Genomic DNA, 24,454 nt, shown 5'->3' on the forward strand with positions numbered 1-24,454 from the left:
AACCTTCTTATTTAGCACTTGGAAAACTGGTTGCATTGTGCCTCAAGATCAAGTAGCAGTATCATTTCTTTAAAACTGTCCTTTTCCAAATTGACCAGAATGGAATGCTCAAGCTCCACATTTTAAATTGCTAATTGAAACCAAAATCAATACTTTGCTTTCTAGTCTTTGTTGCAAATTTGTAGCTTTGACCACTCAATGTTTCTGAAAAAGAAAAATATATTTGGAATATTTCTTTGTTTTGGATCTAAATGATGCCTTGTGAACAAGAAAAAAAAAGGTTTGGTCACTTAATTTGAACTCATGCAAAAGCAAAAGTTTAAGGATTTTGGTAAACAACATGAATGGTAAATTATTTACAGCAGAGCCATTAAAAGGACTCTGTTTCAGAGATCAGGTTTCAGGTATTCCAGTATTATAGCATTTAATAGTCCAGCCAGCTTTAATTTCATAGTTCTCTTATATATGTGACTATGGAGGAAAAAAACACTTGACAATGAGGACCAGTATTTTCATATATGTACTCAAATTCACTCCTTAATAGTGCTGGTGTATTAGCATTAATATAAAGCCTGAGCTGCTGATGCCTATACAGTTTTTAAGTGAAATATCTAATTGATTATACTCCTGTTCTGTATTTTTTCTTGTTAGAACATTATTAGTAAATTTTGAAATTATAAAAGAACTGACCTACTCAAACATGAATAAAGCTTGGCCTCCGATTTAATTAAATATGGACTATTAACATATTATAAGAAAATCATTGTCCTTATTACAGTTATTAGATAGTTAGTCAAATTATAGCTTCAAAGGAATGCAAAGCATGGACATCTCAGGATTAAATTATGCATTTGAACCTTAGGCCAGCTTTTACTGTTCAGACAGTTTTGCTGCTAAGAGAAAAATTGTGTGTCATTGAAATTAAATGCTTTTCTTGAACTGGAAGGTTCCAGTTTTTAATGAAATTACTGAGTGCGGTGTAGCCAGATGATTAAAATCTGTATTCTGGGAATGTGGCACAGAAAAAAAAATCAATAATTGCAAGCACAGCTTTGCTGCTGAATGTGAATCTTGGAACAGAAATAGATTAATACAAAAATAATAATTAAAAAATCAGCACATTAATTTATTTATAATATCAGTCTCCTGAGGCATCATCTCTACTAATTTTTGGAAATAATTGTAATTTGTAATGAGGAGGTTTCTTTTCAGAGGTCCCTATTAGACAGGCAGTATATTTGCCCATCCCCCAGTGTTCCTGCATTGCAATCATTGTACTTGCACTTATTATGTTACAAATGACCGAGGTAAGGCTGACATTCTCATTGCATGCAAAAGATCTAGCCAGCCAAGCTTTTTTTTCTTTCTAATGAAGCAGCTTTGTGAAATCTCCTCATGTGTTAATACTACTCCAGATTCTCCAGTACAATTAAAATCACAGCCAGAGTCTGAAAGAGAAGCAAAAAAAATTCTATACATTAATAACAATTTAAATGTTTAAAGGAAAATATATATAAACATAAAATATATATGGTAGGATAAGTTAAACAGAATTACTGACATAAATAATGCTATTAGCAAAGACAAGATCTTAACACTACATTTTAGGATGTTAAAAATATTTATTTTATAAAAATAAATAGCAAGCCACACATTTTGTTCTTAATAATATTCTTGGAAGGGTGAGTTTTATTTCTATGTTTCAAACAAGTCTTTCTTTGTTTAGTGTACTTTAACCCTGGCCTAACTTGACTCTACTCCAAAAAAAGAAACCACGTGTAGAGTTTAAAGGGTTGGAACTGGGAGGTACCAGTCTTCTCCACTTTTACGAAATAGTATATGGATTGGTTTGGTAGGAAGCTGAAGGAGTTTTTATTTCCTGCTATGGTCTAAACAAAATGTCAATTCATAGCAGGCAATGTAGGTTGAGAATAAAAAAAAAAAAAAAATCCAACAGCCACACACTGGCATATTTAAACTTTAAACGCCAGGTTGTCGTCTTTTCCCATTGACATTTTATTTCATATAGTCTGGTTACATGTCGGAGGCCCTTCAGCACTATGTACAGTATGACCTGGATTTGTTTGTGGGCGACTAAAGATTTAATTGTGTTTCGTTTAATGTTTTGGTACAAAAAAAATCTCTCTTAAATACGGATTTTTGTTCTTTTGCATATCGCCACGTCAAAACTGTTAACTGTAAAAGTTTACTTCTGTCGGCTAATCATATCCTTTAATGCGCTCCTGATCATTAAAAAAATCAGAAAATACTATTTTTATTTTCATAAAACCTAGCTTTTTAAGAAAAAGTAGCCGGGGCATACACGAATATAAGGGAACCGCCTTTGTAGGAAGAGTGGAAACTCCTTTCCCTGTTTCTTTTCGAGCTGATAGGTCATTTGTTACTTCAGTTAAAATGAAATAAACAATTCCTTTTTCCCCCTTGTTAACAGCAAGTTTCATTGTTAGAGAGCCTTGTTGGTTGACGTCACTTTTGGTTCATGAAGCCTTCGCCTTGAAGTGAAGCTGAATAAACCTTGAGAAGAATCTCCTTCAATCTGCTGTAAGGAACTAACGAGACACAGCGAGAGAGACACGCACCGAGCATTCCTAGCACAAATCCTTCCTCCTTCTTTCTGCCTTTTTTTTTTTTGTTTTATCTCCACCGCTCCTGGGGTTAAAAAAAAAATGCCTTAAGTAAAGCTTCCCACCCGCTCCTCCAAACCACTGAAATCCTCGGCGGGCCTGGAGAAAGGCAACGATTTGGGGCGACTTCCAGAGTAAAGGTGAGCGAAGGAGCCGCCCGTGTAGGGGTGTGAAGGGAGGGAGAAGGGTGCTGTGCCTGGTTTTTTAAGGGGGAAGAAGCGGCGTCGCGGAGAGTTAAGGCGAAGCTTTGCTTTGGGAAAGGGAAGGTGTCAGTCGGCCGTTGGGATGCGGACTTCTGGGGTTTTGATGTGATGTGAAGCCGGTCTTGGTCGGAGGGGGAGGGCGGGGATGAAAGGCCGGGAGGTCGCCTTGCCTGGCGGGGGATACGGGGCGCGGGTGGCGGTTGAGGATGGTGCGGTTTGAAAGTTTCCTGGGTGGCGGCGGGTGGATGAGAGGTCAGCCGGTGGCTCTGTTCCAGCCCCGCCGCTAGTACTACGGCCGCCTCCTCCTCCTCTTTGTATCCTGCTCACTGCTGGTGTGATAGCTGCCCCCCTCCCCCTCCTTCCCCGCCCCCCACCGCTTCCCCTCCAACTGTCCGTCTCAGGTTTGAAAATAACAAGGTTCAAACGTTACCCTCGGAATGTCAGCGCTTCCCGGCCCGAGGCAGTTCTTAAAAACTCTTTGCCTTCTCCTCTCTTCCTGCCCCAGTTTCGCTGGCCCGTCCCTACTGCACCCGCCGTCTTGAGCCCTCTTTCCCGAAAAAAACAACAACAAAAAACCTGGAGAAAAGCAATATCGGTGCCCGTGGGACTTGTCAGTGCAGTGTGTGTACAGACAGGGTAACTGGAGCTTTCCTCTGTTAATATGTCTGACTCGTCAGAATGGCAACATCTCCCAGTTCTTCCCCCACAGCGGCAGCAGCGCTTCACCACAAAAGTGCGCATTTGTGCCTTCTCCAAAAGCCGATCGCATATTTTGTTGCTGTCTAATTCTATTTCGATATTCGTTCCTAAAATGTCAGACTATAAAGGGAAGGGGTAGTTGTGCTGCTTGAAGCGCACTCTTCTCGCTCTCTCTCTCTTCCCCTCCTCCACTCCTTGGATTTGCGGCTTTCTTTTTGCTCTTATCTTTTGTGTTGCTTCCTTATAAAGAGAAGCAGCTGCAGCCTGGTCGAGTTGTTGAAATTTATCCCTTTGTGTATATTTCAATATCCTCCATTTTTCTGCCCTCTAAACAACAAGCCTCTCGCCATCTTGGCAAGTTTATTCCCAAGTCTTTCTGTTTTGGGGATGAAATTCTTCGGAGACCTGCTATATAGAGGTTGAAAGTTTAGGAAACGTTACTATTCGGAGACAGTGACGTCATGTAAAGTTTAAATGAAAATGTTCTCTAAAGTGGTTTTTCACGAATTTCTTCTCCAAGCTCAGATCAGCTGGATTAGTTTATTTTTAAAATGATATATTTTTTTAATGCAAAATATACATTTCATTAAGAATAAATGATTATCTTTCCCTAAGGGGTTTTGTAACAGGTGGAAGTATAACTTGCAATGAAAAACCATAAGGACATTTGGAAGATGCTATTTATTTTTTGATTTGTAGTGTTCCTGGTTACTCCTTATGTTTTTATATGCCAAGATTTTAATTCTTACTAAAAATTGTTAGGCACGCTTTTTTTTTTGCATTGGATTACATTATCTGTCGGCCTTCATAAGATAGTTATAATCTTCACAGGAGAATAATCATCTCTTTATAGGTGTGAATGTTTGAAGTTGTATAATACCATATTGACTGTTCTAGAAAGTATGTGCAAATGTATACTTTGATTTTTCTTTAAATGCTGAATTCAGTGGAGGGCAAAATGTGCTTGGAATGTTGAGTCCAACGTTGATTTGTCTGTAAGCTAACAGCAGCCATTGTAAAAGGAGAAACAATAAAATGTACTGTTGTCACAGATACTTTTTCCTCTGCTAAAACTTCTGATCACATGACAAATCTTAATAAAACACCACACAGTTCTTAAATGGGCAGTGAAAATAGAATAAAAATAATTATTTTATATGCTCATTTTATTAACTTGTGGTTTTCTTGTTTCTGCATGTTTATTGTAAATGCCCATCATCTGTGTTAAAAAAAAATCTTGCTGATAATTAACATAGAACAAATACAAAAAATTATTTGTGTAGCAACATCCTGTTCTCTTTCCTGAACTTCATCAGTCATCTAGTATGTTTGTGTGGATTTTATGAGAAACTGATTTTTTTATATGAATAAACCTTAAGTTATTTATCTTACTAGTTCTCTGTAATAAAGTGCTTTAATGCTTGGAGGAACTGAAGTTATGCCAGTTGTATGGATCTTAGATGGATGAAAATGTAAATAGTGAAGTGCACATAGAACAGATGGCTCTAAATTATACATCCAACAAAGACCTGAAGATTTGGCAGATTATAGATGGTGAGCAAATGTGTATGTTAACTACCATTTTCAAACTACTGAAGTATGTTTTCTGTCCTACCTTTTATGTAAACAGTATACACATCATTGCCATAGTAATATATTATCAATAGGCTGTACTGCTCAAGAAAACCTGCTGAATGAGCATGCAGCAAAGATACCACTAAATACATTGGCCTTCTTGTTATACATCTTTAATGTTTTTTAAATATTCTAAAACAGGGTGCGTTAAAGTCACAGCTATTTAGTTCCAGAAATGTGCATATTTGACATATGATGAATGTATTTTATAAATCCAAGGCCCTATTTGAGAAAAATTGTATCTTATTATTTCTTTCCATAGGATTCTGTTATTTCTTTTAATAATGCCCAAATCTCTTAAGATTTACATTACAATTTTTGTCATTATATAGGAAGTAAGTACAGTTCTTGGCAATTGTGAGATAGAAGGAACAAATTTTACTGGCTTTACATTATTTTCAGTATTGATGATTTACAAATTCTAAAAATCCTTTTCAGTGAATTTCTGTTAAATAGACAGTCTCTGATCCCATTTAAAAAAATACTTCTATATCTGGTCTCTGGAGGTACTAAGAGATGGAATTGGGTATAGTGCAGTATTAATTCTAATCAATAATACTAACATAACACCTTACTGTGATACTAGTCTTAACAAAAAACCAAATTAATTAAAATCTTCAGGAGATTAGAATGTGGTGTTTATTTAATGTAGAAATACTTTGGAGTATGTATGGTAAAAAGTATTATAGTCTTCAAACAGTATATCTTTGGTAACAAGTAATTCGTTGTTTCTACATCTGTTTGAATGCTGAAGCTAGAAAACTAAGGGGCCCTTTTACAGAGCAGTGGTAAGCCCTACATGGGCTTACCAAGTGCCAGTTTGCAGCTACCGCTGGACCAACGTGGGCGCTGGTGGTATTTCTAACCCCAGTGCATACCATTTCTTGTGCTGGGGAAAATAAGGCTTTTTTTTAATGCATGGCAGTTACCCACAGTAATCGGACAGTGCTGCGCGCTACCCGGTTACTGGTGGGTTAGTGTGGGGGCCCTTACTGCCACCTCAGTGGGTGGTGGTAAGTGCTATCCCCCTGCTGCATGGCCACATGGTAAGAGCAATCTTACTGCATGGCCATGTATTTTTGCCTCGTTTTTACCTGCTGTGGTAAAAAGGGCCTCGGTGCGTGGCAAAAATAGCTGCTGCCACTACCGTAGGGCCCTTTTACTGCAGACTGGTAAAAGGGTCCCTAAAATAGTGTCTATGAAAAAAATGTAGTATACATTGTTATTTTTAGAATTGTTGAAGTTTAAAATAGATTTCTTTAACATGCTTTATCTTAGACTGATTGTGTAATCTTTAAATTTTTTTTCTACATATGTAAATTCTAAGAGTAATGGAATTATTCAATCCTCCCCCCCCCCCCCCACACACACATTTTCCTGCCTTTCATTTCTTTGTTTGCATGTTTATTGTAGATCTGTATTGTAAGGGAGCAGATGTTTTGCCAAACATCCTGATGTGTTACTTTTTCTTATGGGAGTGCATAACTGTTCCTTCTGATGCATGGACTTGACAGCTGCTTGATTTCATGGAGCTGCTAAGAAGCTATTAGTGGTGACATTGAATTGAAACAGAACAGTCACTCTCAGCTAGAACTGCAATTGTTAAATTTCTTTGTTGCTACCTTTTTTTTGTGCCAACATAAGATGTAGGATATCAGTAGTAAACTGATGTTAGAACTTGCATAATTTTATGCCCATATGATTAGAAGTAGATGCGAGTTAGAAAGTTAGTTGTTAGGCTAGTATTTGAAAGTCTTTGTGTCTTGCTACCTAATAACAAAAATCTGTTTTAGATGTTATAGGATGCGTATTAGGTGTCTTCAGAAGGTATTAATTCCTATCTTTGAAGGGTGGTTAATTTGCTAGACCATTTGGTTACAAAGATCTAAGTAGAGGCATTTTGGTTAGTCATTCTTGGCATATAATACAGACAGAAAGGAAGGCCTGCTGAAATTTAAAGCCTTTAACTTTTTTTTTAAATGCATAAAATGTTGCCCAATTGAAAGAACAATTTTATTTTCAGCTTGCACATGGTGCTGTCTGAAGAGGAATTCTAGACTGCATTGAAAAGAACCAAAGATTCAGTGCTGAAATGCACTATTGTGTAAAAGAGAAGAGATCTGTCTGGAACTAGTGTAAAGCAGATAAATATAAACATACAACAGTCCCTACTCTGCTCACCACACTTTTTTTCTCGTTTCTGTTTATCCTACATAGAAATAAGTCAGTAAATAAGTTGGAGGTGATAACCCTTTTATGGGACAAACTTAAATATATTTGTGACTGGATTTCAAGAGTCTGATGCTGTATTTTATAGTGAAAGTGTGTTTGAGCAGTACCTTAAGTTAGAAATAAGATTTGTCAGTGGGCATTAAATATAGGATTGATGAAGTTATGCATAACTTTTACCCTGTTAATGTTAGTTTTTGTAATTGGTCACTCCTGGTCCAATTCTGTACAAAAAAGTTTAAAATTCTGCATTATTTGTAGTGTTTTTGCACAGAAGTTCCCCATAATAAGGCCTGAAATCTCTTCCTGCTGCTTCCCTCCTCGTACTCCAGCCTCCTCAGTTCCCTTCCTCACTTCAACTGCAGTTTCTCTACCTTTAACTGGCAGCAATACCCCCACCTCTAGTTCTTCCTCCTCCTCTCCCTGTCATTGTATCTCTCTCTCTCTCTCCCACAACCCCATGGCACACTCACCTTTCTCTGCCAGCAGCATCAGCAGCTCTGCTCACTTTCTCTCTCATTCCCCACAGAGTTTGCGCAGCAAGAGAAGGAAGAAGTGAATGGCTGCACATCGGGCTGCTTCCTTCTCTTGTCCACCAAGCTCCCATTGTATATTTGAACTGGGGGGGGGGGGCTGTATAGAGGTCTATGTGGTTCAAATAGTCGGGTCAAAGCCAGCACAGGAGGAGGAAGTAGCCATTCACTTCCTCTTTCTCTTGATTGGGGGGGGGGGGGGATTCTGTGGGGGAGGGGAAGAGACAGCAAGCAGAGCAGCTGCTGCTGAGCCTGCACCAAATTTAGCGCATACTGCAGAAGTGGATAATTCTGCGTTGCTCAGTTGCACAGAATTATCCCAGGATGTGGTGCTTGGTTATGTAAATGAGCTTAATAAAATGACCGAGGAAAGTGAATTATGAATTCCAGTGTTCTTGCACCACATTAGAGTGTGATTACTTGTTATTTCACCAAAAAATTAAAACCATCAGTCCGGTTAATGGTTTTTTTTCTTGGGGCAGATGTGTAGCCTAATGGATCAATGGGCTAGGAATTAGGAGCGCCAGGTTCAAATTCCACAATGGCTCTGGGCAAGCCACTTAACCCTCCATTGCTTTTGAATTGCTGGGGACAGTACTGGCTACTTGCCTAGTTTCCATGGCAGGGCCCTGAGCACTTCACTTGTGTCTGGCTGCTCACACAAGTAACTTGCAGCTTGGTGCTTTGCATGCAAGGGACCCGCCACACTAATAGGTTTCAGTTTCATAAATGATGTCCTGTATTTTTTGGAGGGGCAGTTTCCTTCTGCTCTTTCAACTCATTTGGAAGTGTCCTTTACTGGCTTATGAACGATGAACCCTCATTTCCTTAGCATCCAAACTGCACAATCCTATTGGGTTGTATTCTCTGCCTACCAGCTGATGAAGGTTGAAGCTGACTTTTCACCATTATAATAGCTAGTGCTTGGTTCGAAAACTCCAGTATTTTTCTACCTCCAGCAGATAATAGGTTATTCAGGCTGGTGCTCCTGGTCCCTGGCCTATCCCCAACCACACTGTTTGTTTGAGCCTAGCAGCTTTGCCCTCAGGTTCCCGGTTCATGGACTGGACCTGGTTGTGGGTGGAGCATGATTCTGTAGCCTCAAGCCTTGGAGGAGCTTGTTGCTTGGTTCCCATGGGGCCTTTGCTTCAGGGGTGTGGGTCCTCATCCCCACTTCTGCCCTCCTGCACCTGTTGTGGGAGGCTCCCTGGAGCTCCAGGCAGCCTTAAAAAAAAAAACCACAATTGGCTGGGCTGTACTGTACATAGGAATAAAGCAAACTAAAAAAAAAAATCAAAACCCCACACTCGAGCTTGGCAGGGGACAAATAGGATCACTTGATCCCCAAGCTGTGGTTAGCCCTGGATAGGTTGGCAGATCTGGATATGTAGGCCATGTGGCTGGGCATGCTGGCAGGACGGTGTTGCATGACCTGTGAGAGCCAGCAGCAGAACACAGCTGCGGACTTTCTCTGCCCCTCATGTGACAAACTGTTTCAAGCTATGGAAATGGCCCCGGGGGGGGGGGGGGGAGGGGTACTTCTATAACTCAATTGAGGCTGCCATTTCCATAGAATTGGGACCCATAGTCTTGTTGACTTGAAGGAAATACCTTCTATTTTAGGTCCTGCTTCAGTTTCTCAGCAGCAGGATTTCTCTCGGCCCCCATTGGGTCTTTGGGGGCGGGTACGGTTGGTGCTTCACTTCCCTGGACCCTGCTGGTCAAGCAAGTGCTGGTGGCTTAGGCTAGCCCACACTGGGAGGCCCTTCTTTGGGAGCCAAATGATGCAGAAGTGACCACATTCCATTGGGAGTTCCTTCGATAGCTTGGTCTGGTCATGGCAAGATGGTCATCCCCTGACTCAGGTTGAAAGGCGGAATTCCCTCCACAGAATGAGAAAACTGCTCCCCCGTTGTACTTTTTTGTTTCTTGTGGGGAGACATTTCTATTCTTATTAATTCAGTTTTGGAGGTCCTGAATCTGTCATTGGCTTTCTGGCCAAGCTTTCAGAGAGGGACCATCCAAGCACTTTCCCTTCATAAAGCACTCTACCATATGATGCTGGCAGAGTGGGAGGCCCCAGATGGGGTCTTCTGTGGGTCCAAGGTGTTGGATAATCTGTATTCTGTTTCTCCAGAGGAGGAGGATAAGTATTGGAGGTACCCCAAGGTGGATGCCCTGGTTACACTGGTCTGACTCGTCTCAGCTCTCAAGGAGATACATGAGAAGAAGACAGATTGATAGCTGAAGCTCTACGACAGCTGGAGTGTAGTCTACCATGTGTGGCAGGTGCGAGAGCCATGTTATGCTGGCTACAGCAGCTGCTGGAGGCCCCAGAGGTGGCCCGCTTGGAGTCTGGATTGGCCTTCCTGGCTGATTTATATGATCTTGTATTCTGTGGCCTCTGGAGGTGACTCTGGTTGAGTCATTTGACTGTGGATGCAGCTTCTTAGCTTCTCTTCATGGGCTGGTTGCTCTTTGAAGAGGACTTGGAAACACTGGTTAAGGACATGGAGGGAGGCTCATCCTTTCCGGCACACTGAGTATCACCAGAAAGGGATCTAACATATACCCCCTTGGCATATACCCCTATTCTCAGGGTGGTAGTCTCTTTCAGTCAGATAAGCACAGTCTGGTTTTTCCTCAGGGACATGCCAGCCTTCAGGCGTGGGCCCTTTTGTGACTTCAGAAGGTCAAGAGACCCAGGGCTGTCTTGCATGACTGGAGGCTCCAGAAATTCCCAATGAGTGTATGCCAGATGCCTTGATGGCTTGGGTAGAGGTAGATGGACCCATTTGTGGCTGAAGAGGGCCAATTTCACCTCAAATCAGTGGTCAAATGGGCTATGCCCAAGAGCAGGGTTTTCAACCTAGTCCTTGGGGCACACCTAACCAGTCAGGATTTTCAGGATATCCCCATTGAATTCAATATTTCCTTCTTCAAATAGACTACTATAATCTTATACATAAATTGACAACATATCCTTTATTAATAATATCTCATACTATCATTAAACATACACTTCCCTTCTCAAGTCCCATTCAGATGGTCCGTTATACAGGAAATAGAGTCCAAACACTGATTTTCAAAACTCCATATAGTTCCTGATGTGGATATTAGATATAAACTTTGACAAATCCTTATTATATCATAGATCTTGAATATCTTCCTCGATCTTCAACTCTCTCCAATCTAATCCAATCCACTCAATTTTTAATCCATATTCCTCCACAGGAACTCCATCAAATGTCCACTTCCTGGTATAACTGAAGGCTTGATCATACCAAACAAGGCTTTCACATGCTCTCCAAACTTTCACTCGGTCTCAACACTGGCCGTGTTTCAATCTCTTCATCAGGAGACCCTTTACAAAACATCAATAATTACTCTACATATCCATACATTTGTATACTCTTCAAATATCAAAATATATTATATTCAACGTACCTTATTCAGCCTTTCGAAATTACCTGGAACACCATGAGTTCCCTCACCATGTGGTAACCCGCACCACTGATCAGATGACCCTGCCTACTTGCCATTAACTATTTATACCGTCATCAATAATGACCAATCTACTTCTTTATTTAATCCGTTGGGCTCCACCGTATTCCAATCATAGATCATCTTTTGTTCCCTCTTAATGAGCTGTCGCTCACAATTTAACCCGCCTCCCTTCCAACAAACCAGAACCACAAACTGCAGATCCTCCACAGCATGCCCTAATTGTACCCAATGGGTAACTAATGGTGTATCAATCTTTAACAACCTGATATTACTCAAATGCTGGGTAATTCTCATCTTGATCTTACGAGTCGTTTCCCCAATATACCAAAGAGAACATGGGCATCGTATCCCATATACAACATTACTAGTATTACAATTGGACCTTGCTCTCAAGAAAAATTCTTTCCCCATAGCCTGAACCCATACTCGATCTGTGCATAGAGCATATCTGCAGTAAACACAAGATCCACACTGCGTGTGTCCCCATGGACCATTCTGCCCAATCTGGGGTAGTAGTCTCTTCCTTGATAAGATCTCACCTATATTCCTATCTCGAGTACAGGAAAACCGAGGTTTCACACACAGTGATGGATGCAAGGACAATGTAGACCAATGTTTCAACAAAATCCGCTGAATAGTACTAGTTTGCTTATAAAATGGTAAGATACAATTAATACGACCATCACTATCTTGTTCCATCCGCTGTGTCTCCCTTAGCCAGCATTGATGTGCATATTTAGCTCGCCTATAAGTGGCTTTAATGGCATGCTGGGCATACCCCCGATCCTGAAATCTCTTTGTCAAAACTCGAGCTTGTTGGATGTATCTAGTTTGATCAGAACTTAATCTCTTAATTCTTAAAAATTGTCCCACAGGAATACTCTCTTTCAACTTCCGTGGATGATGACTAGCAAAGTGCAAAATCGTATTCCTATCAATAGGTCAATAGGGATGTCATGAAAACCCCGACTGGCTGGGTGTGCCCGAGGACTGAGTTGAAAACATCTGCCCTAGAGTTTGCTCATCCAGTGCCTGACGTCTTCATGGTGTTGCCCTGTGGTAAAGGGGCAGGCTGTCACACTCGCTATTCAGCACCTAATTTGGGAGCCGTGGAATCAGTACTACCTGTGGTATGGGGGCAGGGTCATTACTCATAATTTATTTTCTAGTCCCAAAGAAAGGGGTCTCTTTTGGCTCATCCCCGACCTCAAAGGGGTAAATGCCTGGTTCAGCTATCTGCACTTTTGGATGGAGATGCTTCACTTGGTGATCACCTCAGTCTGTCTGGGTGAGTTCCTGTCTAACTTCACTCTCTTACTGGGAGATGTAAACTTACATCTGGATAACTTTGCAGATTCCAAAATGGATGATTTTTTTTCTTAAATCTTTGGAAGGGCTGGATCTTACTCCATTAATTAACATTCCTACTCAAGATAAAGGCCATCGACTTGATCTTTTGGCGGCCGTAGTTCTGACCATTATTTTATTTTTCTTATAAGTGAGTCTACCAAAGTACCTTTGTCAGACCTTTTTCTGTGTAATTCTCTCCTGGATGGAATATCGGAGGGAATATTAGAGGAAACAATCAGTTGTATTGGTTGCTTGCTGTTGTAAGAGACAGGATTGATCCTGCCCTGTTCTGTCAAGAAGCTGATAAAAATTTTGTCTCTTGCCAAGAATATAGGAAATTTATTGGATGACTAGAACCAGATTGGTATGGAAATTTTAGATAAAAATGTCCCTTCTTAGAACTAAAGTTAGGATTCAGAAAATATCTGACAGATGGTTTGTCCAGGAGTTACTAATTCTAAAACGTGCATGTAGAAAGTTGGAAAGAATTTGGAGATGCCACCCTCAATAGAGAATAGGGTTAATTGGTGAGAGACAATTAATTGTATAAAAATGCTAGCTACCAAAAGACATGAAAATCACTCCATATTGGTAGGCGCTGAACTTCTTGATGCTAAAAAGTTATTTTCATTATTGGATCATCTGACTAACTTAGATGACATTATATCTACTGCAATTTCTGATTGCTGTCTGCTTTAAATCTAGCTTACTTTAAGGGAAAAATTCAAGCAATCGGAGAACAACTTTTACCAACTAAAGTATTATTTTTTTTTAAATATGAGGAAATTTCATGTACTAGAATACCAGCGAATAGACTTTGGCATCAGTTTGAATGTATCAGTTCAACAAATACGAAGCAATTATTTTTGAAGTATGTGAAATCTTGGTCTGGATATCTATCTGGCCTCCCTATTTGACTATAGCAGCTTCAACTAAATCTCTACATTCTTTAACAGATCTGAAGCATGCATATTCCCCATCTCTGGAGCTAATATTGTTCTCACCACAATTCCAAAAAACTTAAAGATAAGTTTAGCAGAAGTAAGCAATTATAAAGGTGATTGAAGGCTTTGTTTCAGAACAGCTAGAGAAATATTTAACCCAGTTTGACCATGCTACTTAATCAGGATTTAGGATGAACCACAAAACGGAAACAGTGGTAGGCTCTTTGGTAGCTTACGCAAAACAACTATTATCCAAAGGTTAATGCGCAATAGTTTTATTGCTCTTATTTTAATGTAATTCCTGGACATGATGGTCCAGTTTCTTATTGATGTAATGTTCCGTAAACTATGAAGATAATGGTGGAATAGAAGACTTGCTATAACATAGCATATATGGTGGACCACAAGCATTACCTCCTCTTTTGTGTGTGTGTGTCCTGGGGCAACATTTTCAGTTTTGGATTCTTCTGTTTGGCCTGTCCCTTGCACCTTCACCAAGGTGATGGTAGTGATTTCAGCTCATTTGCATCGCTAGGGCATTTGTGACCATTCCTATCTGGACAATTTGCAGGCCCGGACCGACTAGAGTCACTTCTTGGGTCATCTTGTTCCTTAAGTGCTTGAGCTGGGTGGTGAATTGTGACAGGTGACTGCCCTTGCTCAGACCTTGGAATACTTGGAAGTCCGCTTCGATATGGTGCTGGGAGCAGGCTTTCTCAAGGAAGAGCACATGGACAAGTTGTAGGTCCAGAAGCACAGCCTAAGCAATTTGCATCCCCACGGGCCTGGAACTATCTTCAACTTTTGGGCTTCATAGTGGCAACCCTGGAAGCAGTATTCTCTGAGGACAAGCAGGCTTATAATTCTCACAAGTGGGTGACGCTGACCTGCGTCGCCTGGTCTGGAATTTACCAGAGTTAAATGAGAGCGTTGTAGAGCACAAGACATGCTCCACAGCACATGCACAAGTGCCTTCCTGCCTGCTGCGAGAACGCATTCTCTTTGTTGGCATTGACATTGAGCTTCGGTAAGCATGGCTGCTGCTAGACCATTAGGCGCTGGGAGCAGTGAAGTATTGCATGGGTCTCCACCTGCCTCGAGGCCTCCTGGTGTGCAGGGCCACTGGGAACATCCAACCCCAAGGCGACATGTGGATTCCATGTTGTCCTTGGCACCAAGGAGCCTTGGTGACACGCTTTGGGAGAAGGCCAAGAAGCACGGTCATCGGTCACTCTCGACGCATGGTACCGGAACCTCCTGGGGCATCGAAGGATTCGTCACCTGAGAAGTGTCGGTTCCGGGAGGACCGCACCCTCTACGTACAGGAGGTGCCAATTCGTCTGTCTCCCAGCAGCCAAGACCCTGCTGCTGCATCGATCCCCCCCCTGCAGTTCTACATCCTGCGCCTAAGCCGGCACCCCAGCTTTTCCCGATGTTGGCCCTCGATGAGTTCATCTGGGCCTTGCTTCCTGAGCTGCTGGATGGCCTAGTGCAGCGGTGTGCACCAGAATCGGGTGTGCTTGTGCCTACCGTGCCTCCTGTTGTGGCCCTGGTTGACCCTCACCGTGCGTTGTGGCCTTCAACACTGACACCACATGCTGCCCCGGTGTTGACTGCCACCCAAGCCAGCACTCCCTAGACTTTTATGGAGGAATCTTCCCCGGAGTTGAGGCAGGAACCGACTTCTCGATGCTGCTCTCAAGGATGTGGTTCTTCCATGTCGAGGCAGGTTCAATCTCAACACTTCCACCCGGAGGTATTGTCTGACACCGAAGAGGAGCGCTCATGGGATTCAGAGGAGGATCCAAAGTACTTTCCTTGCTATGGAATTTCTTCTGAACCCTCTCCTCCACCTGAAAGGAGAGACCCTTTTAATCTTTTGTTAATTTCTTTTGGAAGTGGAGGATGAGCCAGGGCCAAGATGTTCGAATTCCTGGACTACATACTTTCTCCTAAGGAGGCTGTGACTGCCCCTCTCCATGAGGTTCTCAGTGAAGTCCTCATTGGGAACTGGGAGTCCCCTCTGTTGGTCCCTGTCATGCACAAGAAGATTGACGCCCAGTGTTGGATCCAGAGTGTGCTTGGTTTTGATAGGCCTCAGTTGCCTCACAATTCCATGGTGGTGGAATCCGCTGTTAAAAGGGACAGTGCCTCGCCCCCCCTCCCAGCAGAGAAGCTAGAACCCTGGATTCTTTTGGGAGGAAGATGTACCAGGCTTCAATATTCATCTCCTGAATACAATTGTACCAGCTCTTCACGAGCGTCCATGCTGGGGGGGGGGGGGGGGGGGGGGGGGGGGAATCACCTTTTTGGAGAGAAGGTTGAGGAGGTCAGAGACCAAATCAAAAAACACACTGATACCATCTCTTTTCTCTCCCACCAGGCACCTTCTTCATCAGCCTCCTCAGCTAGGAGGACTTTTTGGCAAGCCAAGGAGGCGTTCCTATTACTTTCCTAGGCATAGGTACAACCCTTTGGCTCGCCAGCCTACTCTGGCTCAACCCCAGTGAGCTCATTCACATCAACAGCATGCACTTAAGGCTCATGCTGCTCCCCAGGCAAAGCAAGGGACGAGCTTTTGACTGGCTCCAGCAAAGCATAGCTGCAGTAAAAGTGTCTGTCCCGGACGACTTGCCGGTCTGGGCGAGGTTAAAATTTTTTCATGAAAGATGGCCTCATAATCTCCGACTGGTGGGTTCTTCAAATAGTCCGTCTCGGATCCCACAGCTAAGGCAGTTTGGTGATGGGTCTTGTAAAGTCTCCACCACCGGGAGACTCTTGGCAAAAGTCTCCTGCACCGGGAGACTCTTGAGTCCCTCGGCCCTTTAGCTGAGCTGGGTGCTGTAATCCACTGCTAAAGAGCACACGGCAATCCACAAGGTCAAATCATTATACTTTATTGTAATCCCTTTGTGTCAACTGCTCCTCCAAAGGTAGTTCCCACCACAGCATTTCTCAAGAAGCATAGCAGTTCAACAGCATAGTATTCAAAACAAACAGAAAAAACCCCAAAAGGTTCCAAAATCTCAGCAGTTCATATAAAGCAGTTATGCAAAGCAATTCTTCAAACAAAGTAGCTCAAAAAGGGTTCAAACTCCCTGCAGTTCATGTATAGCAGTTATGCCTAAAACCACCACTCCTCCTCTCTCCCTTTCAAAAGAAATCAACCTAGGGAGAGTGGCAAGGGTCCCTCCCCAACCAGGCCAGTATTATACCCTGACCACCACCGCATGACCTTTCCGTGGTAAATCTGTTCTCTCAGCTCCCCTCGTGGGATAGCCATCTTTCCCCTTCTTCTACCAGGCTCTCCTCCCGAGCAGCCCTCTCCTGTTTCACCTCCTTTCCTTCCAGTTTAGTCAGAGCAGCAGTCTCCATCGGCTCCTCTTGTTCTAGTTCTTCCCCACACCCATTGCTCAGCTGCTCTTCATTTGCTTGATTGGGCAGGTTCAGAACTCCTTCCCTCCTCCTGGCTCTCTGGGACAGGTTTTTCCAACTCCCTTCTCTTGCTCTTCTCCTGACCTCCTCTGGGTGCTGTTGGGGATTGAAGTCCCTGTTTCTACCATGGGACCTACTCAGGGGCTGCTGGGAATTGTAGTCTTTTCCTTTTCTCCAATCCCCCAGGGGAAAAGACTCCTTCCTTTCTCTACCCAGTTTCCCTCCCTCTCGAGCCTCCTCATTGCTCCATGTGCCTTCATTCTCCCTCTCACCCTCATATTCCTCAGTCTGTCATCATCGCCCTTTCTCCTGAAAAACTACTCCATATATTGCCATTTGTGATAGAGCCAGGAGGAAAGGATGGATTATCTACAAAGCATTTTGTAGATGGCAACATAAAGGGCTGATTTATATACTGCATGCAATAACGGAGGAAGGTCGCATTACATCCTTTGGAGATTTACAACAACAATATTCTTTTGTTACCGACAGATCTTTTCCATTATTACCAATTAAAACATTGTATTGCCAGTTTGCCTTGGGAGTCGTTAACTGAGGATGTACAAGAGGAATTGGCTGCTGCCTTTTCACTTGGAGCGCAACAAAGTACCATTATCATTTCACTATAGACATATTAGAGATACTGCTCTTGAATTATAGATGCCAGATATGTTACAATGTGGAGTACAGATATAGGTGCTTCAGTTTCACCGGACCTGTTTTGAACTCATGTATTATCTTTGCGCAAGGCATCACAGCTGACTGCTCATTGGGATTTACAGTATCAATTTGCTCTACACACGTTCATATCTCCATATGGGCCTGTCACCGGATGGAGCCTGCCCAAAATGTGGTGGGGAAGGTGCAACTTTGGGGCACATGCTTTGGACCTGCCTGAGAATTTCCATTTTTTGGAAGGCCCTTTTGGGGCAGATTTCTTCCCTTTGGTCAATTGGATGGCATTATGATCCCTGGTTATTGTTTAGATAGCCTAGACTGAGCCCGCCAGTTACTATTGGAAAGCCAAGAATGTTGGTAATTTATCCCAGCAATAGTTATTTGGGGAAGTTGAGAAGTGGGAGGGGAGCGAGTTGAGAGTTTATATGTGGTATAAGATTATAACTTCCATTTGCTGTTTGAATGCTACATACTGCTTTAATAAAAATGATTTGCAATATAGTCCGTCTCGGATACCCCCTCAATTGGTATCTCAAGCCTCCAAATTGACTACCGAGAGCTCATTCGTTCAGCTCTCAGCACAGGCAGGTACTTGAAGAGGAATTCTCAGCCCTTCTGAAGGCCGATGCGGTTGGGCCCGTACCACCAGGGGAGGAAGGGCGGGGATTTTATTCCAGTACTTCCTTGTGTAAAAGAAAATGTGTGTGTGGGGGTGGGGGGGGGGGGGGGGGGATGTGTCCCTGACCAAATTCTTTGTCCAAGAAAAGTTCAGGATGGTTTCCCTGGGCACCCTGGGCAATGATTCAGAAAAATTATTGGCTATGCTCTTTGGACTTACATCCTGATACTTCCAGCCCACTGGAAGTATCTTCAGTTTTGGCTGGGGACCACATCACTTTCAGCAGAAGAAAGGAGGTGTTGATGCCCCTCTACAAGTCATTGGTGAGGTCCCACTTGGAGTAATGTGTTCAGTTTTGGAGGCCGTATCTGGCTAAAGATGTAAAAAGACTGGAAGTGGTGCAAAGAAAAGCTAAGAAAATGGTATGGGATTTGCGTTGCAAACTGTACGAGGAGAGACTTGCCAACCTGAACATGTATACCTTGGAGGAAAGGAGAAGCAGGGGTGACATGATACAGACGTTCAAATATTTTGAAAGGTATTAATCCGCATATGAACCTTTTCCGGAGATGGGAAGGTGGTAGAACTAGAGGACATGAATTGAGGTTTCAGGGGGGCAGACTCAGGACTAATGTCAGGAAGTATTTTTTCACAGAGAGGGTGGTGGATACGTGGAATGCCCTCCCGCGGGAGGTGGTGGAGATGAAAACGGTAATGGAATTCAAACATGCGTGGGATAAACACAAAGAAATCCTGTTTATAAGGAATGGATCTTTGGAATCTTAGTGGACATTGGGTAGTGACGCCGGTATTTGGAGAATAAAACCGGTGCAGGGCAGACTTCTACGGTCTGTGCCCTGAGAAAGGAAGGGACAAATCAAACTCGGATATACATATAAAGTATTACATACCATGTAAAATGAGTTTATCTTGTTGGGCAGACTGGATGGACCGTTCAGGTCTTTATCTGCCGTCATTTACTATGTTACTATGTTACTGTAAGGCTTATTTTCGAAAGAGAAGGGCGCCCATCTTTCAACACAAATCGGGAGCTGGGCGTCCTTCTTTCAGGGTCGCCCAAATCGGCATAATTGAAAGCCGATTTTTGGGCGTCCCCAACTGCTTTCCGTCACGGGGACGACCAAAGTTCTCGGGGGTGTGTCAGAAGCGTAGCGAAGGCGGGACTGGGGTGTGCCTAACACATGGGCGTCCTTGAGCGATAATGGAAAAAAGAAGGGCGTCCCTGACGAGCACTTGGGCGACTTTACTTGGTCCATTTTTTCTTACGACCAAGCCGTGAAAAGGTGCCCGAATTGACCAGATGACCATTGAAGGGAATCAGAGATGACCTCCCCTGACTCCCCCAGTGGTCACTAACCACCTCCCACCCCGAAAAAAACAACTTAAAAATTTTTATTTTTGCCAGCCTGAAATGTCATACTCAGGTCCATCGCAGCAGTATGCAGGTCCCTGGGAGGGGGGGGGGGGGGGGAAGGTATGTGTGTGTCAGTGGAGGCATAGCGAAGGCATGGACGTCCTTCTTTCAAACATTTTGGATGTTCTGAACTGCCCTCCCCCACAGGGACGGCCAAATTTCAAGGGAGTGGAGGAGTGGCCTAGTGGTTAGAGCACTGGTCTTGCAATCCAGAGGTGGCCGGTTCAAATCCCAGTGCTGCTACTTGTGATCCAAAATCCAAATAAATAAAGGGGTTGTCGGAGGCATAGCAAAGGCATGGATGTCCTTCTCACAGAGACATCCAGGCATGGACATCCTTCTCACAGAAACATCCATATTTTGGATGCAGGGGCGGAGGCATAGCGAAGGAAGTCCTTCACCCATACTCTTAAAAAAAAAAAAAACACACGTCCCTGATGAGCACTTGGATGTTTTCACCTGGACTTGTATTTTTCTAATGTTGTAGATGGCAATTTATTTAAGGTTGTAGACGACTGTTATACACGCAGCTTGTCTGCATGTATGAAGACGTCTTTGGCATGCGCAGAGCAGCCACGCATAATGCTTGGCTGCTCTGCACTGGCTTCCCCTCCTTAGGAAGGAAATTGTGTGCAAATGAGCTAACAGTGAGCAGCTCATTTGCATGCAATTTCCTTCATGCATGCCCATTCCTTTCCGAATCGCTAAGGGATCGGTAAGGGAAGGGCTTTTTCCGTTCAGTTAGTGCATCAGTTAGTCCACTGCAGTGCCCCCTAGGGTGCCCGGTTGGTGTCCTGGCATGTTAGGGGGACCACTGCACTACAAATGCTGGTTCCTCCCACGACCAAATGAGTTGGATTTGGTCGTTTTTGAGATGGGCGTCCTCGGTTTCCATTATGGCCGAAAACCGGGGACGACCATCTCTAAGGTCGACCTAAATGTTGAGATTTGGGCGTCCCCGACCGTATTATCGAAACGAAAGATGGCCACCCATCTTGTTTTGATAATAACTGGTTTCACGGGATGTCCTGTGAGGATGCCCTCAGGAAAACTTAGGTGCCCCGTTCAATTATGCCCCTCTATGTATGTAACCCCTTTCCATTCCCTTCACCTACAGGCAAAGCAGGTCAGGCCAGAAGTAGAGAACAAAGAAGTATAGAATGGGGGAGTGGTGTAAGTACAGGAGGGGGGGTTATTAAGCATCCTACCCAAAACAAAAGTCAAACTGCATTGAGAGAAAGAGATGAGGGAAAAGCAGAATAAGAAGAAAATGAGAGACGGAAGTAGACATTAAGGCAGAGAGGGACTTAGAAATAAGTGGGGATGGTGTGCACAGGTTAGGTAAAGAAGGTCTATTGAGGACTTGCCCCTTTTATGCCTATCACAGTACTTCTGTCTTTTTTTTTGCCTTAACTATAGGCAGTGCTTTTTTGTAGGAAAAAAGGTACCAGTACTTACTATGGGTGGGGGTCACCACCTATGGCTCTGCCCTTATGATAGCCACACCCACATTAGCCACACCCCTTATACCAGCCATGGCACATAATAAACAGGCATCACTGAAAATATTATACCAGTATAGGAGAAACGTGATTTTTTTTCTTTATAATTTCTGTAAGCTGTTACAGCTCCAGTATACCCAGTGCAAAATAAGACAGCAGATGTAAATTCTCAAATTGGACATATTCCAAACAGTAAAATGAAAATAAAATAATTTTTTTCTACCTTTTTGTCTGGTGACTTTGTTTTTCTGATCATGTTGGTTCCAGTCTGACTCTGTGGCTCTCTATCTGTTTCTTAACTCAATTTCCAGGGCTTCCTTTCCATTGATTTCTTTACTTTCCTTCTTCTTCATTTCTTGCCGGAAGCCAGCAAAAGAATTGGTTGGGCCGCTGGATGACCAAGGTGTAAAAAGGGCGATCAAGGAAGATAAAGACGTAGCGGAGAGATTGAATGAATTCTTTGCTTCGGTCTTCACCGAGGAAGATTTGAGTGGGATACCGGTGTCGGAAATGGTATTTCAAGCGGACGAGTCGGAGAAACTTACTGACTTCACGGTAAACCTGGAGGACGTAATGGGGCAGTTCAGCAAACTGAAGAGTAGCAAATCTCCTGGACCGGATGGTATTCATCTTAGAGTACTGATAGAACTGAAAAATGAGCTTGCGGAGCTACTGTTAGTGATATGCAATTTATCCTTAAAATCGAGCGTGGTACCAGAAAATTGGAGGGTGGCCAATGTAACGCTGATTTTTTAAAAAAGGTTCCAGGGGAGATCTGGGAAATTATAGACTGGTGAGTCTGACGTTGGTGCCGGGGAAAATGGTAGAGGCTATTATCAAAAACAAAATTACAGAGCACATCCAAGGACATGGATTACTGAAACCGAGTCAGCACGGCTTTTGTGTGGGGAAATCTTGCCTGACCAATTTACTTAAATTCTTTGAAGGAGTAAACAAACGTGGACAAAGGGGAGCCGGTTGATATTGTGTATCTGGATTTTCAAAAGCCGTTGACAAGGTACCTCATAAAAAGGCTACAGAGGAAATTGGAGGGTCATGGGATAGGAGGAAATGTCCTATTGTGGATTAAAAACTGGTTGAAGGATAGGAAACAGAGAGTGGGGTTAAATGGGCAGTATTCACAATGGAGAAGGGTAGTTAGTGGGGTTCCTCAGGGGTCTGTACTAGGACCGCTGCTTTTTAATATATTTATAAATGATTTAGAGATGGGAGTAACTAGTGAGGTAATTAAATTTGCTGATGACACAAAGTTATTCAAAGTCGTTAACTTGCGACAGGATTGTGAAAAATTACAGAAGGACTTTACGAGACTGGGAGACTGGGCGGCTAAATGGCAGATGACGTTTAATGTGCGCAAGTGCAAGGTGATGCATGTGGGAAATAAGAACCCGAATTATAGCTACGTCATGCAAGGTTCCACGTTAGGAGTTACGGACCAAGAAAGGGATCAGGGTGTCGTCGATAATACACTGAAACCTTCTGCTCAGTGTGCTGCTGTGGCTAGGAAAGCGAATAGAATGTTGGGTGTGATTAGGAAAGGTATGGAAAACAGGTGTTATAATGCCGTTGTATCGCTCCATGGTGCGACCGCACCTTGAGTATTGTGTTCAATTCTGGTCGCTGCATCTCAAGAAAGATAGAATTGGAAAAGGTGCAGCGAAGGTCGAGTAAAATGATAGCGGGGATGGGAGGACTTCCCTATGAAGAAAGACTAAGGAGGCTAGGGCTTTTCAGCTTGGAGAAGAGACGGCTGAGGGGAGACATGATAGAGGTATATAAAATAATGAGTGGAGTGGAACAGGTGTATGTGAAGCGTCTGTTCACGCTTTCCAAAAATACTAGGACTAGGGGGCATGAGATGAAACTACAGTGTAGTAAATTTAAAACAAATTGGAGAAAATTTTTCTTCACCCAACGCATAATTAAACTGTGGAATTCGTTGCTGGAGAATGTGGTGAAGGCGGTTAGCTTGGCAGAGTTTAAAAATGGATTAGACAGTTTCCTAATGGACAAGTCCATAAACCACTACTAAATGGACTTGGGAAAAATCCACAATTCCAGGAATAACATGTATAGAATGTACGTTTTTGAAGCTCACCAGGTGCCCTTGGCCTGGATTGGCCGCTGTTGTGGACAGGATGCTGGGCTCGATGGACCCTTGGTCTTTTCCCAGTGTGGCATTACTTATGTACTTATGCCTACATCCATAAGTAAAAGCTGGGTCCTTCGTGGAATTGATTGGAGGAGGTATAATGTGGATCCAGCTTTTGCCTATTTTCTCCTCTCTTCTTTCCCTTATCTCCATCCATGTGCATCTTCTTCTTTTCTCTTTCCTCCCCTCCATCCGTGTCCAGCATTTCTCTTCTCTCCTCCGCTCCATCCATTTCCAGCGTTTCTCCTCTTCTTCCCTCCCCTGTATCCATATTCAGCAATAATTCTCTCTCCCCTCTCCTCCATCCAAGTCCAGCATTTCTCCTCTCTCCCCTGTCCACCCTTCCATCCATCCATGATCAGCAATTCACCTCTCTTCCCTGCCATCCATGTCCAGCAATTCTCCTTCCCTTGTCCTCCCTTGCCATCCATGTCCAGTGATTCTTCCTCCCCATGCTCATTCTCCTTCTCCTGCTGACTGCCTGCGAGTAAGGACCCTAGCGTCACCCAGTACAGCGATTTAAGAGAGGCTGCCGGCGTCGGGACCTTCCCTCTGCGAGTCCCACCTTCTTTGTTTCAACTTCCTGTTGCTGCATAGGCGGGACTCGCAGAGGGAAGGCCCCGACGCTGGCAGCCTCTTTTAATCGCTGCACCGTGCTACCGAGGGTAAGGAGAGTCGCGGGGAAGTGGAGAGCGAAAGGAAAGGTCTAGCCACTCACCAGGAAAAAAAAAAAGGTGCCGGTATGCCTACCGGCACAAATAAAGCCCCAACTACAGGTATTACTTTGGCAACATAGGTAAAATTGTCATGCCAGTAAAGTTACAAAATCTGTACCTTTTTGCCAATGTATCTGTCTGACTGTCTGCT

At 43.3% G+C, this 24,454-nt stretch overlaps 1 protein-coding gene across 1 annotated transcript in view; it reads left to right on the plus strand.

Moving 5' to 3' along the window:
• The first annotated feature begins 2,492 nt into the window (after positions 1 to 2,492).
• The window catches only part of BAZ2B (bromodomain adjacent to zinc finger domain 2B), a 914,692-nt gene continuing 892,730 nt past the window's right edge, over positions 2,493 to 24,454 (plus strand). The window contains exon 1 of the mRNA XM_030210692.1: positions 2,493 to 2,785. The gene's annotated coding sequence lies outside the window, so the exon portion shown is untranslated. The remainder of the gene's footprint in view (positions 2,786 to 24,454) is intronic.

The sequence above is a fragment of the Microcaecilia unicolor genome, chromosome 7 (assembly GCF_901765095.1).
Source record: "Microcaecilia unicolor chromosome 7, aMicUni1.1, whole genome shotgun sequence".
NCBI classification, from domain to species: Eukaryota; Metazoa; Chordata; class Amphibia; order Gymnophiona; family Siphonopidae; genus Microcaecilia; species Microcaecilia unicolor.